Consider the following 15504-nt stretch of genomic DNA (forward strand, 5'->3'; position numbering starts at 1 on the left):
TATTGCAAGTCAATCTAGAGGTGTTTCTAGTTGAGTCAGTTGAGATTTGTAATGATTTGCTGATGTAAGCAAGATACTTATGCAACAAGAAAAACTATCACAGATAGGACATTATCAAACAAACTTCAAAAATGAGAATGAAAGAGAACTGCACATTTGGTAAATCTTTCCAGTTACTCAACAATTATTTTCCTACATAATCATTAAGTCACAAGAATACAACTGATTACAGAGACACATGCATATAAGACATAATCATATTACATTCTAACATTGATGTGAAATACTTACAAGTCGACTGATCCTTGTAGTCAGTCGTTGTCAACATTTCAGTTATAATGAAACTGTCTGTTCCCCCTTGATTGTTGATTCAAGTCTTCAGTTGACATAGTTTCAGTAGGGAAACTTCAGTTGACTGAACTCCAATTGACAAAATTCAGTATCGTCCATGTTCTGAGTTCCCGAGCTCAGTTCCTCTGATTTATCTGTTGTTGATGAAGCCTGTTCGTTCTTCCTTGGCTGACTTCTTCATCTACTTTGGCAAATCCTTCGGTGATTCATTCTTTTTTAGAATGAATCAGTGTGAAGCATTTGTAAACACCAATCTGAGGAGAGTCCTGCCAGACATGAATGGTGTTGAGAACCTTCCTTGATGGCATGCTTCACACTCTTGCCTTCTTCTGGGAGACTATCGAAGGTAGTCCTTCTTTTTGTTTGAAGATTGGCAAGGTCGCTGAACGTCAGAGGGTTGAGGTGGATGGTTTCCAAATCCTCACTCCACAGGAGCACTGCATTACTCTTGTTGACGGTGTGGGTATCGGTTTCAGTTACAAGAAGATATTGCATTGCCGTTCCTTGTCTGAAACTGATGCTTCCTGTGCAGTTGGAAGTCTGATTTTCCAGAGCGCCCCTTTTGAGCTTCCTTTTCAAAGTTGACTTTGAATCAGCTCGATGCGTCGTTGAAGAAGAGATAATTCCTTGTTATGTGATGTGTGAGAGTTCTTAAAAGGGGAACTTTAACATCTCAAGTAAATCAATGAGGACATCAACAAGAAGGATATCCTGCATCAATTATTTCATGACAGAACATGGATGATGTTGATTGAGAGAGCTCAACGCATAAGCGAGAGGAGTACGAGATGGAGACAACCCTCTTAAAAGGATCTAGTTCAGTAAGAACTAGGTCAAAGCAGCTTGTTCTTGTGAACAACTTGCTCTGATACCAATTGTTGGGTCCCGTAGGATTGACTGAACAGGTGTATTCGGGGGGGGGGGCAATACACCTGATGGCTATTTTTGCGGCATAAAACAAACTAACCGAATTTCAGTTAGAAAGATGGTCAAAGACTGATACTGAAGTGGCTTCAGTAATTTGACTTCAGTCGAGCACAGAGCTTAACTGATATCCACGAAAGGCTTTAGTCAAGAGTTTGCAAAACAGATTAGAGTTATTGATTTCACTGACTATCAATAGATTAATAAGTTAGACTAATAACTCAACAGCGGAAAATTAAACTTAACGCCAATAGCCTTTTAAAGAGGTTTGTCACTTATAAAATCCTTAGTTACACTTTTCAGTTAATCCAGTTCAGTTGAAAATAAATTTAGCACAGATAAGGAATAACTGAAAGCAAATAAAGAACACAAGGATTTTTACGTGGTTCGGACACAACGTTCCTAATCTACGGCCAGATGATTAGTCTGACAAACACTTTGGGCTAATGCTTTAAGGTGCACAACAAACCCACCAACACCCTGGGTTGGATTTCTCGCTCACTCTTAGCATGTTAAGACACACTCATGCCCGGACAGCGCTTCGCTAAGATCTCTGGAGTCAGAACCACCCTGGTCTGAACTCCGCTCTTCTCAAACACTCTTTTCGCTCGATTGAAAAGTGAGTTTGATCTCTTCCAACTAAGACTACTGAGAATAGGTTCTCAAGTAATTTGTTCTAGGCTTAGGATAAAACAATGGTTGCCTAGATTTCTATGAGAGTTAAGGTAATCAGCTAGACTAAGAGAGTTAAGGTAATCAGCTAGACTGATTTTACAACGTTTGGGTACTCTGTTCTTCGTTTCAAGGTTATATCTAAGAAAGGGCTGGCTTGTTATTTTGACAAAGCATCAGCGTATGTCTTGAATCGGTGAAGATTGCAGGAGTTCCTCAAGCTCTATTTATAAGAGAAGTCTTGAATAGATCCGTTTGAGAGATGGTCTTCAGGATTTCTGCCTTTGTGAGACAATGTCACTTCTTGGGCTGAGGTGGCAATCTTCAAATACTCCTTGTTTGAATCATCTTATCCTTGGAGTAAGGTGTTTCTGCATCTTTACACGCAAAGTGGAATTCTGGTACTTGCAAAGATGATCACCAAATCCTCGGCATTTAATGCGGCGTGTCTGATACTCTTTACTTCAGTCCGATGTAGGGTGTCGACTGGTACTTGATTTGAACTCCAATTTGACTATGACATGAATTGCATGAGTATCTCTGACTGGTGACTGATGATTTTCAGTTAGGGTGCATCCATCAGTAGTTCAGTTTAATACGCTTCAGTTGTGCTGCCTTCAGTCTTCAGTTTGTTGGTCTTCAGTCTTTGTTGCTTCAGTCTAAACTAGTGAGGACTAAAACACTTAAGCCCATTATAGAAATACAAGTAAGAGAAGTTTCCTTATAGTTTTGATATCATCAAAACCATGAGGTTGGATATCTTTTTGTGTCCCAAAACTCCGCCGCGCCGACTGAGGAGTAGCTTCAGAAGAGAAGCTCTGACGCATCACTGAATTTCGGCGCAGCTTCTAGGAGAAGCTCCTACAGCCATGGTCCTTTCTCTCTTCCTCTATTTGAAATGCGGCTCTGTCTATCCTGTCTGCTTAACCGGCGCATGTCGCCGATCCATTGCCTTCCTCTCTCTAAAATTGAAACATGATCTGTCGACTATTGGCATAGGGGAAAACCCCCAATTTTTTTACTCGATATGGATCTTGGCAAATTCTAATGACTCTTCTTATGTTTCAGTGTTTTTCAGCATAACTTCTTCTAATCCAAAAATTTCTTGATTGTCAGGCGAGAATCAACGCCGCCGCTGGCTTTGAAAAATCAAAGGGGGAAATCCCCAAATCAGAGTGGGGCCTCAATGTTGAAGGACCAATTACAAATGCTTACCTTGTGGAAGAGGCTACATCATTCTGTTCTTATTACTTTGAAGACCATGTTAAGACAAAGCAGCGAAATGTAACTTTGGAGGGAATGGGCCATCTAGTGGCGTTGATGTTCATCCTGACATGTTGTTTGTATTCAAGTATGTTGGGAGACCCTTTGAAAATATGACAACTAGATTTCTTGAACCAAAGGAGTACGACGCCACACATTTGTATGTGCTAAACAATTGCACGGATCAAGATTACAGAAACCTATATAGGGTACATATTCAGTTATTCTACATCTTTCCATTAATTTGAATATCCATTAACTTATGAGCTCTATGTAGGTTGTTTGTGGATGAAATTAAATCCAAGTTTCCCCATTTTTCATCCAATGAACTTTAGATGAAACTTGATAAGGAATTTCCTCATGGTTCAAATCATATGTGAGTTTTTTCTTCGTACATTACTAAATAAAGAGTTTCCTCATATTTCAATTATTTTTTACTAACTATTTTCAATAATACGCTTCAAATCCAACAAATCGGATAGTTAATTTCATTGGGACCTTTGCAAATAGTTACTACATACTAAGGATTTTGTTTTGTCAATGAGTTCAAATTTCATACAATGGGTTATGGCTCGAAGAAATTAACTGATAATAGTGGATTGTATGTTAAGGGTTCAGTGATGAACGATATCCAGTTAGATTTCTATGGTCGTTTGTTAGAGGTTGTTGTATTAGAGTATCCTGGGCTACCAATGAAAACAACCACATTGTTCAAATGTGAGTGGTTTGACCCTCAAATTCTAAATGGAACTAAAGTTGATCGTGACTTCAATTTGGTTTCGGTGCACAAGAGCCATCGTTATCCCAAATATGAACCATTTATCCTCGGCAATCAAGCTACATAAGTTTATTATTGCTTCTATCCAAGTAAAAATAACAAATAGAAGAAATTGGTTGGTTGCTTATAATGTAAAAGTAAGGCCAGTTGTTGAAGTTTCCACAACTGAACTTCCAACAATGTCTTTGCCTTGAAGTCAGAGGCAGAATATCTCTTACGCCTATGGATGATATTCCAACAATGGTTCATCCACTCCATGACTGTTTTGTCATTGATCTCTCCATTGTCGGAACGAAAGTTTTCAGCAACTTTTGGAAAGTGTTCTCACGCCTATGGATGATATTCCAACAATAGTTTTCAGCAACTTTTGGAAAGTTTTCAGAGGCATAATAGTTGGATTTGATCAAAATAAAGAATCAGGACAAGTTAAAATATTTTTAAACATAAAGGTACTGGTCCTTCTCGGATATTTCATTTCCAACAATCAGTTAAAGCGTTTTAAAAGCAACTGATCAGTTAGAGAAAGATTTTAAAAACTCATAACTGAATTTAACTGATATATAAAAAGTCAATGTAAGTTAGAGATACTTACTGGTCGACTGATCATTGTAGTCAGTCAATACCACGATGGTTGTTGACTTTTCTGAAGAGGTTCCCCCTCAGACGAAGGCTTATCTTCTTTGTTTGCCACTTCATCAGTTGAGGAGCACCTGTTGACTGAACAACAGTTGTCGTGACTGCATCAACAGCAGCATCAATCTTCGGGGTTGATGAGGCCGATCCTTCCACAAAGTTTGTTGAACCTATATTCTGGAAGAGCTTTGGTCAGCAAGTCTGCTCTCTGAACTGCGGTCGGAATCCATTCAACAGAGACTTTTTTTTTCCACATGGTCACGAATGAAGTGATGACCGATTGCGATATGTTTGACTCTGGTGTGGTGAACTGGATTATGAGAGATTGCAATAGCACTGGAGCTGTCGCAATAGATAGGAACTTCTTTTTTATCGATCCTATAGTCCTTTAGTTGTTGGACTAGCCAAAGGAGGTGTGAGCAACAACTTTTAGCAGCAACATATTCAGCTTCAGTTGTAGAAGTGGCGACTGAAGTTTGCTTCTTTGAAAACCATGAAATGAGCTTGTTGCTTAGGAACTGACAAGTTCCTGAAGTTGATTTCCAATCAATTTTGCATCCTGCAAAATCTGAATCTGAGTATCCGGCAAGCTTGAAGTCGTCGTCAGCTGGATACCAAAGTCCTATGTTGGGTGTGCCTTTGAGATATCTTAGAATACGCTTTGCAGCGTCCATGCGAGCTTCCTTGGGATCTGATTGATATCTCGCATAAACTCCGACTACAAATGCATTGTCTGGTCTGCTAGCAGTCAAATAGAGTAGTGATCCAATGATTTCTCTATATTTGGTTGAAGATATAGATTTTTCTTCAAATCCTGGATCCACCTTCCAGTTGGTGTTCATTGGAATCTTGACTGATTTCATATGCTGAGTGCCGAACTTGTTGATCAGTTCTTTGGCATACTTTGACTGGTTGATTAGTATTCCTTATTTGGTCTGCTTCACTTGTAGTCCTAGAAAGAAATTCATTTCTCCCATCATTGACATCTGGAATTTGTTCGTCATAATGTCAGCAAACTTCTTGCACATCCTTTCGGATTTGGATTCGAAGATGATGTCATCGACATAAATTTGAACAAGTAAAAGTTCTTCTTCTTCTTTGAGTGTGAACAGGGTTCTGTCAACTGATCTCTTCTTGAATCCTTGTTCAACCAGATACTCAGAGAGAGTATCATACCATGCTCTTGGAGCTTTTGATCCCTTCTTGAATCCCTTCTTGTATCCATAAAGTGTTTTCTTCAACTTATACACCTTTTGGGTCCAGCAACTTCAAACCCTCGAGGTTGTTCTACATAGACTTGATCAGTGAGCACTCCATTGAGAAATGCACACTTCACATCCATTTGGTGTACTTTGAATCCTTTGTGAGCAGCAAAGGCTAGGAAGAGTCTGACTGCTTCCAGTCTTACAACAGGGGCAAAGGTTTCATCGTAGTCGATTCCTTCTTCTTGACTGTATCCCTTGGCCACTAGCCTTGCTTTATTTCTCACCACGTGTCCTTCGTCCTTCTTGTTCTTAAAAATTCATTTCAATCCAATCACCTTTGCATCATCTGGGCGATCCACTAGTTCCTATACTGAATTCCTGTTGAATTCATTGAGTTCTTCTTGCATTGCGATAACCCATTGAGTGGACTTCAGTGCTTCTTCAATGTTTTTGGGCTCAGTGTCTGACAAGAAACAGCTGAAATGCTCATCTTTATTGATGCAGTTCTGGTTGATGTCGTAGACGAGGTTACACATTGATCTTCGAGCCTTCACACCATCTGATGGTTCTCCAATGTTGTTGTCTTTTGAGTGGAGTTCAAACCATCTTTGATACTTTTTGACTTCTTCTGGTCAGGGTGGAGGTTCTTTAGTCAGGATTGATCTGAGTCTTTCATTTGCTTCTGGAGCAGGGGAGTGTTGAACTGGTGTTGTAGCAGCAGGTTCAACTTGTTCTTCAGTTGTTGGAGTTCCCCCTTGACTGATACCTTCTGTAGCTTCTTCAGTTGGACCTTCAGTTCTTTGACTGATCTTCTGATATTGAAGTTTTTCAGTATCCTCTTCTTTTTCTGGTCCCCACACCAACACTGTAGAGGGTTCGGTGCTTTGTCTTTCAGTATTGGAAATTTCAGTGTTCTCAGCATTTCCTGTAGTCTCCTATTTCCTGATATTATCAATAGACTCGTCAAAAATAACATGAGGTGTTTCTTTCACACAAAGAGTTTGAGAGTTAAACAGTCGATAGGCTTTGCTGGATCGTTCAGTTCCAGAGTATTCAAGAAAAATTCCTGGATCAGCCTTGCTATCAAATGTGTTTAACTTTCTTTTGTCATTGTTATGAATGAAACACTGAGAACCGAAAGCATAAAAGTATGAAATTATTGGCTTCATGTTCTTCCATAGTTCGTATGGAGTTTTTCCATGTCTTTGAGTGAGGAAGGAGCGGTTCTGTGTGTAGCACGCGTCATTGACAGCTTCAGCCCAAAACTTCAGAGGGAGTTTTGATTCGGTTAGCATCGTCCTTGCTGCTTCCTTCAAAGACCTGATTCTTCTTTCTGCTACTCCATTTTGCTGTGGAGTTCTTGCTGCAGAGGTTTAATGACTGATTCTTCGCACTTCGCAGTAGTCTCGAATGATTGCGTTGAGGAATTCAGTCCCTCTATCTGATCTGATGCTGATGATGTTGACTTCCTTTTCAATGCTTAGTCTTTTCAACAACTTCGGCAGTTCCAGCAGTATTTCTCCCTTGTTGTATATCGAGAGTAATCATCTATGAAAACTAAGGTATACTTTCTACCGTTGTAGCTTCTGGGAGATATTGGACCAAAAAGATCCATGTGAAGCAGTTGGAGAATCCTTTCAGATGAGTGTCCTGTCTTTGACTTGAATGACGTCGTTGTTTGCTTTCCTCTTTGACACGCTTCACATTCTTGCTTCTTCTGGAACACAATAGAAGGTAAACCTTCTACCAGTTGATGCTTAACAAGTTTGTTGATCGTCTTGAAGTTGAGGTGGTTGAGTCTTCTGTGCTATAGCCAGTTGAGCTCTGAGTTGCTTTTGCTGAAGAGGTAGGTTTCAGGTGGACTATCTTCCAAGATACGACCTAGAAACTTCCTTGCCTAATTCCTCTCAGCACCACCTTCTTCTGGTTGTTTCTCACAGTGAATTCATCTTTCTTGATCTTCATTGCGAATCCGCTGTCATAAAATTGACTCATAGACAACAAATTATGTTTTAGTCCAGAAACATAGCTAACATTACTGATACTGGCGTTACCCATGTCGAGTACACCATAGCCTTTTGTTTCACCAATTGAGTTGTCTCCGAATGTAACTTTTGATCCAGCTTTCTCAACGTATTAAGTGAGATATTCTTTGTAGCCTGTCATGTGCTTCGAACAACCGCTGTCCAGGTACCATGTTCTGATTGAAGTTTTAACTTCTTCCTTCTTTTTGTGTTTACTGTTTTTGCCCTACAAGGAAGAGTTAATTTAGGTACCCAATCAATGTTTGGGTCCTTCAATGTCAGTTTGTGTTCCTTTTGGAACCCATATCTGCTTCAGAACTGGTCTTGGCGCTGATCTTTTGCGGTAAGCTGGTTGTCTGACTGAAATGGCTAGTGCTTCAGTTGGCACATGAGTTTTTCTCGGTTGAGCTTTCTTCTTTGGAGCCTTCGTTTTGTAGTAGCTTTGTCTGGTGAAGTGTTGTGGTCTGTTTTGCTCCATTGTGTATATCATTTGAGACACAGGAGTTGTCATTGACTGTTGCTGTGGAACATGAGGCTGATGATGTCCAGTGGCATACTGTTGTGAATGAAATCGAGCTCGTCTGAACTTATCGTTGTTTTGTCTCCATGGTTGTTGCTCTCTTTGGAACTGAACTGGTTTCAGTTTCTGATTGTTCCTGTTGTTCTTTCCCCTGGACTGGTGAGGAAGATGCTGTTGTTTCAGTCTAGATGTTTCTTCCCCATACTTTGACTGAAATCTGCTTTCCAGTCTTCTCAGTAGGAAGAACTGGTTGGGGGCTTCCTTGGCTCGTCTGTAGCTTTGTGGATGAGGAACATTTCTTCTTGCCATCAGTCTTCTCTTCTGGATTTCCTCCATGTCATTATCCATTGATTCTTCCGAAGCATTGTCTTCAGATGTATCAGTCACCTCCTGGATCATGATATTTTTTCCCTTGTCGGCAAGAACCATTTTTCCTCCGATACTTTCCACTAGAGCTTTTGATGGAAAGTTGGTAATCATGGGAGACTTCATCATACAGTCCTTGATTGTTTCTTCCAGTTTGTGGCTGAGCCTCTTGATTTCATGAGAAGCTTTCTCACATTCTGACGTAGATATTTTGAGTTTTTCTTCCAGTCGACTGTTCTCCATGATTAGTCCATCAAGATAGGTTTCATCTGGGAAGTAGATGACTGTCTGATTCTTGGTTCAGGAGATCTTCGAACATTTTCTTTAACTGACAGTGATCAGTCATGAGCTGATCATATTCGTCGGCTTCATTGACCGAACTACCACCAAATTCTGAATTGTCTCCTGTAAACAACAAGGAGTTATCAGTATTAAGAGTTCTTGAGTAAGAGTTTACCTCTGGCCCATTCATTCCATTGTCGTAGTTGTTGTCGGTGTTGTCAGCCACAATTTCAGTGTCCTCGGCCATGAGGGCTTGGCTCTCATCATCTGAGCTGGTGGAGTTGAAGACGGATGATTCTGATGTATATTCAGAATATCCTGCATCATCAGCAACCATCGCTTTCTTGTTCGCAAACTTGCGATCCCTCCTAGCTTTCATCTCTTTGCGCTCAGCTTGTGACAATTCAGGGCATTCTGATTTGTAGTACACTTTCTTCTTGTATATGTAGCATTCCACGTCCTTTAGATCAGTTGCGGATGATTTTCTTTCTCCACTTCTAGCGATGGAATATCCGGACTTGCTCTCTCTCTCTCTTTCTTTTCCCCTGTAGTGCTGTTTGTGGAACTTCCTGTACTTGCGAAATTTGGATTCCATCTTGTTGAACCTCTCAGTCAACAAAGCATATTGACTGAAGAAGTCTTTTGGTTTGAGTTCAGTCGGTTCCTTTGACTGCTTCTTGCTTTCCTTTGCTGAAACTTTCAGCGCTACTCCTTTTGATGCTGATGGAGCATCTTCGTATGATCCCCCAACTTTCTTTATTTCAAGATTTCTCTAGATGTCGAATTCATTCACAACGAGATCCGAGAAAAGCTTGTTGGTGTGGAGCTAGTTGAATCCTGGCTTGTTCTGGTGAGCAACAACATAGATCTACCAATCTCCTCGAGGAAGTGCTCGTAGAATCTTCAGGTTGATCTCTCGTTGAGTGTATTTGTCCTTCGAGATGGATTGGACTTCATTTAGGATCTAATTGAATCTGAGCTCCATCTCGTCGATAGATTCGTTTTTCAGCATGAGGAAGGAGTCGAACTTCTGACAAGCTATGGATAGCTTATTCTACTTTATCTCCTCTAATTCGATGCACATTCCTTCAGGAATGCCCCACATCTCCTTTGCAGTCCTGCACTTGATGATCTTTATGACGTGTTTATCTGAGACTGTGCCGAAGATGGTGCTTTTGGCGAGGTTATCGAGCTCATCTTGCTTTCTTTCTTCTGTGGTGAAGTTGGTTTTGATTTGATCTGGACTTCATCAAAAGGATCTCTTGTTGGGTCCAAAGGAACCCTTTTGATAACTTCTGTAATGATGATGGGTCCTTTGGTGATGACTTCCCACATCCGGCAATGTAGAGCAGTGAGGAAGCTCTCAAGTCAAAACTTCCATATTGCGTATTTTTCAATACTAAACATTGGAAGTGAAGCGGCTCTGCTGTAGTTAGTTTCCATTAAACAAGAAAGCAGAAAAAGACAGATAAGAAAAGCAGTAAGCACACCCTTTTTTTTGAAAAAGAAAGAGGTTTTGAGACCTTTTAAAGAACAGGATCTAGTTCAGTAGAACTTGGTCAAAGCAAAATTGTTCTTGCGAACAACCTGCTCTGATACCAATTGTTAGGTCCCTTGGGGTCTCAATAGGTGTATGGGGGGAATACACTTATAGGCTATTTTTCAAACGAAAACAAACTGACACAACCTTTTTTAGTTAAAAGAATTTTGTAAGACTTAGGTTGGCGACTGATACAGAATACTCTTCAGTAAGGAGTTATCAGTTAAGTCAAAAGCTTTAACTGATACAAGTTAGGCTTCAGTCGAGTTTGTAAAACAGAGGAGTAATATGAATCTCACTGACTATCCGAAGATTTATCAGTTCGACTAATATTACTGGCAGCAGAAAACTTTTCTTTCAGAAATCTATCTCCAACAGATAAGAAAGATTAATACTGAAAGCGATAAACAACAAAGGGATTTTTACGTGGTTCGAAAAATACTTCCTACATTCACGGTCAGTTGATCAGACTGACAACTTCACTGGGCTTATGCTTACGGGTGCACAGCAAACCTAAACAACCGAAGATCCAATCTTCAGTACCAACACACTGGGTTGGATTTCTCACTCTTAGCTTCACTGAGACAAAACTATGCCTTTTCGCAAAGACTAAGATCTCTTGGAGTCAGAACACTGGTCTGAACTCCTTACAACTCAAACTCTCAATTCGGTCGATTGAAAAGAGGTTCGAAAACTTGCCAACTAGATTACAAAGAACAGATTCTCTGTAATCAGTAATACCTAGGCTTTGGATATACAATATTTGCCTAAGTTCTAAGAGAATGTATGTAATCAACAGTGACTGATTTTTAGCTTTGTGATTCTCTTCTTCGATTCAAACTTTGAAATGGTTTTAAATTGCTGAGTGACGAATTCGACAGCGTTTCAGCTTATGTAGTTGAATTGGTGAAGATTGAAGTGATCCTCGAGCTCTATTTATAGGAGAGGTCTTGAATAGATCCGTTGGCTGAAATGGTCTTCAAGAACTCATCCGTTGGAGATAGATTTAAATTCTGCTGAGGCTTCAATCTTCGAGGTTCCTTTGTTTGGTGAGAACGGTTACTTTGAGAGCAGGAGATACGACGTCTCTGAAAAACTAATCACCAGAAAGGAAGGCTCTGTAGAGAAAGGACGATCCTCGAAATCTCTGTATTTAATGCGGCTGTACTTCTGGAGTGCATGGCTTCCTTTAAGCTTTGGAGCTTCAGTCTGATGAAGAATGTTTAACTGATACCTGACTTTAGCATCAGTCCGCTGAATCCACGTGGCTCGCATTAAATAATCAGTCGTAACTGATTCTTGGACTGGTTAGTCAAATATCAGTATTTGACTTTGCCTTAATCGTCACATTAGTCGGCAACATCAGTCTTCAGTCCTCCGGCTTCAGTCTTCAGAACAACAACTAAATTAGAAAAAGAACTCTAACACTTGAGTTCTTACAATTGAAACCTATTGACTTTGGTATCATCAAAACTAGGATTAGGATATTTCATTAAGTTCCCAACAGTATTTAATCTGGTCCTTCCGCCGATGATCCGGAGGTGACGCCCACAGGTGGTGCCCCGACTAGTAACCCTGATGAGGTCAATATTGTTGCTGACGATGGGCGGACATGGGTGTATTTCACTCATAGGTACGTTTGATAATGTATCAATTTACTTAAATTTTTTTTATATACATTAATAATCTTAATTTCTAATATTTCAGTATTTTGAGGCCGACTGGAGCGATTCAAGCTACGACGACTGATAGCTTTCAAGGTATGCCACTTGCTAGTGGCACGAATTAGAAGAATTTGGATTCAGCGATCAAGGAGCTATATTTCAATGAGTTTGAGGTAGGATCATCTTATATGTCATTATGTGTTATTCTAAATTAACACTCACAATACTAATTTTTCTCTTATTTGCAATTTGCATTTTGTTGGGATGAAACTCAAACTAACAGGGAGAAACTTAAGAAGGCGTGGGTTAAGGCGGGTACGCCCGAAGACGTGGATCGCGTCTTCCGCAAGGTTGTCACTCCTGACTCGAGGGGGCGCGTCATGGGATTAGGTATGATGATGTCGAGGATGGTAACTTCTCCCTATGGTGGATCTAGCACGCAGTCCACTAGCACCTCCCAATTTGCTTTCCAACCTACTTCTCAGGCTGAGCTCACCACATTGAGGAAGGAGTTAGCAGTGATGAAACAAAATGAGGAGGTTGTGACCCAGACTATACAGAAGAAGCAGGCCCAGATCGCGCAGCTCATGCGGTCATATCGACCACCTTCCTTCTCTGATGCGTCTGATGCGACTCATCTGGACCTCTGATTATCTTCACTGACTTTTGATTTATACACTACTTACTTTTAGCAATACTGAATTTCTAAACTCGTTGACATATTTAATAATTTTGAAGCATATTAGATTTTATGTGTTCGAATTGTTATATATCATCTTTATTATTTTGATTGTTATGGAAAACAGGAAATATAAAAACTGGCGAAAAAATATTAAAAAAATAAAAAATAACGACCGTAAATTCAGTCGCAGAATAAGAAACGGTATACAACAACCATTTTTTCGGTCGTTAAATCACGACCGAAATATAAATGGTCGTTGTATACCGTGGTCCCTCTAATCGCCAAAACGTCACATTACGACCGAATTGTTGGTCGTTAGTTAACGACCAAATGAAAATAGTCATTAACTTATCGTCAAGACAACGATCGTTACCAACGGCCATTAGCTAACGACCGAAAATTCAATTGTTGGTTTTTTAGTCTTGTCCCCGTTCCACGATGATTTTGAGTTTTTAACGACCGAATTTCGGTCGTTAAATATTAAAAGAATGGTCGTTAATGTCAACGACCGAAAAAATGGTCGTTGGTGTCCAGCGCGACGATGCAAAAGACGACCACCGAAAACGATCGTTATTTCAGTCGTTAAAATATTTAACGACCATTTTCTGGTGGATAATCGTTTTTTAGGTCGTTAGAGCCGCAATTTCTTGTAATGCTTTTTTATTTTAGAAAATATTAAGAAGAGTAATAATGGTAGATATTTTTAAATAAATAATAATGTTAAGCAAAAAATATTATAGATTGTCGGATGCTTTGCGCTAGTGATATCTATTTTTTTTCTTTTCTTTTATAATCGTAATTGATGATGAAGGGCCTTTTCACATGATGTGAAGCCTACTGAATTTAAAAATGAATTCTTACAATACTTTTCTAGATAAGTAGAATCCATATTCCAATAAATTGTGAAACAAGGTAGCTCGTCCTAATAAAAGATATATATATATATATATATACATATATATAAATAAATACATATATATATATACATATATATAAAAATATAGGGCAAATTGCATGAAAATACCTCACTTTATACCAAATTCCGGTTTTTTGACAAAATTTTTAATTGTAGCAAGAAATTGAACGACCTTTCAATTTATTGCAATTGGTATCCCCAGTGTTTTTCCGGCCAAGTGAATTTGGGGGTTTTAATTGCGTGTCATTATTAGCTGATATCTCTAATGACGTGTAATTACTTTAATCTTGTGGACTGGGTTACGTAGAATTAAGTAGACTTAAAAAATTAAAAAAACCTAGACGACGTCGTCTGGGATGGGAGGGAAACAAGAGAGGAAACGACGTCGTATGTAATTATGGCGTTAAATTGATTTTTTCACGACGTAGAGTATCCAAAGTTGACGTTTTTTCCAGAAATCGAAACCTAATCTCAGTCTTCAGATTAAAAAATTGGTGGAATCCATAGTTGTAGAGTTCTTTATTCCTCAAATTGCTACTAGTTTCGTCATTAACGTGGTGGTGGTCCCAGATTCTGGTTCACGAGGATAATAGTGAATGCGAGATGGGGGACAGGTAGGGCTTTACTCCCTTCTTTTCTGCTTTTAATTTTTTTTAAGCTTCGGTTTCTATCGTCTGTAGTCGATTGTAGGGTATACAGTGATTTATTTGTTGTTTTTTTCATTTTTTATAGTTCATTTGGAATTTACATTCACCATGGTGGTAGATTTGTGCGTTTTGATGGTAAGGACATTTATGTTGCGGGGAATGTGAGGAAACCTTCAAACATGATCCAGATAGGTTTGGGTATTTTGATGTGGAAGAACTAGTTAAAAATCTAGGATATGCTAGTTGGGGGAGATTGTGCAATGTAATTCCTAGAAGTCAGTCGTTTCATGTCCTCGAAGATGATAAAAATTGCATGGACATGGTTTCTTTCCTTAATCCATATATCAGGGTATTACATGTTCATGTTGATCATGGGGTTATTTCTAGTGTGGATGTTTCTGCTAAGAAAGTTGCCTGTGAGAGTAGTAGTAAGGCAGGTGAGGGGAAAGTTGCCTGTGAGAGTAGTAGTAAGGCAGGTGAGGGGAAAGTTACCTGTGAGAGTAGTAGTAAGGCAGGTGAGGGGAATGCTGAGGGTAATAAGTCACTGGTTGATAATGGTGAGGATGTTTTGGGGTATGAAGAATTGACAGGTTGTGAGAGTGATAATAGGTTTCAGGGTGATTGGGCTGGTGATGGGGAGGAAGAACCTATTGCAGAGGGTGATGTTGATGGGGAGGATGAACCTAATGCAGAGGGTGATGTTGATGGGGAGGAAAATGATTTTGATGATGATGAATCCGAAGATTCAACATACCTCCCTCTAGGTCGTGAGTCATCTGATGATGAGTTGGCTGATGATGAGCTTGTACCGGATGATGAAGAGTATGAGAAAACTAGGAAAGAAGTTAAGGCTAAAATAAATTTATTTGATTTAGTGGATCAAGAGCCTGAGAAAGGGATGGGTTTTAGTCTTGTTTATGAGCCTGAGAAAGGGATGGGTTACGTGGAATTAAGTAGACTTAGAAAATTAAAAAAACCTAGACGACGTCGTCTGGGATGGGAGGGAAACAAGAGAGGAAACGACGTCGTATGTAATT

This window comes from Salvia miltiorrhiza, chromosome 4 (assembly GCF_028751815.1).
Source record: "Salvia miltiorrhiza cultivar Shanhuang (shh) chromosome 4, IMPLAD_Smil_shh, whole genome shotgun sequence".
In the NCBI taxonomy this organism is placed as follows: Eukaryota; Viridiplantae; Streptophyta; class Magnoliopsida; order Lamiales; family Lamiaceae; genus Salvia; species Salvia miltiorrhiza.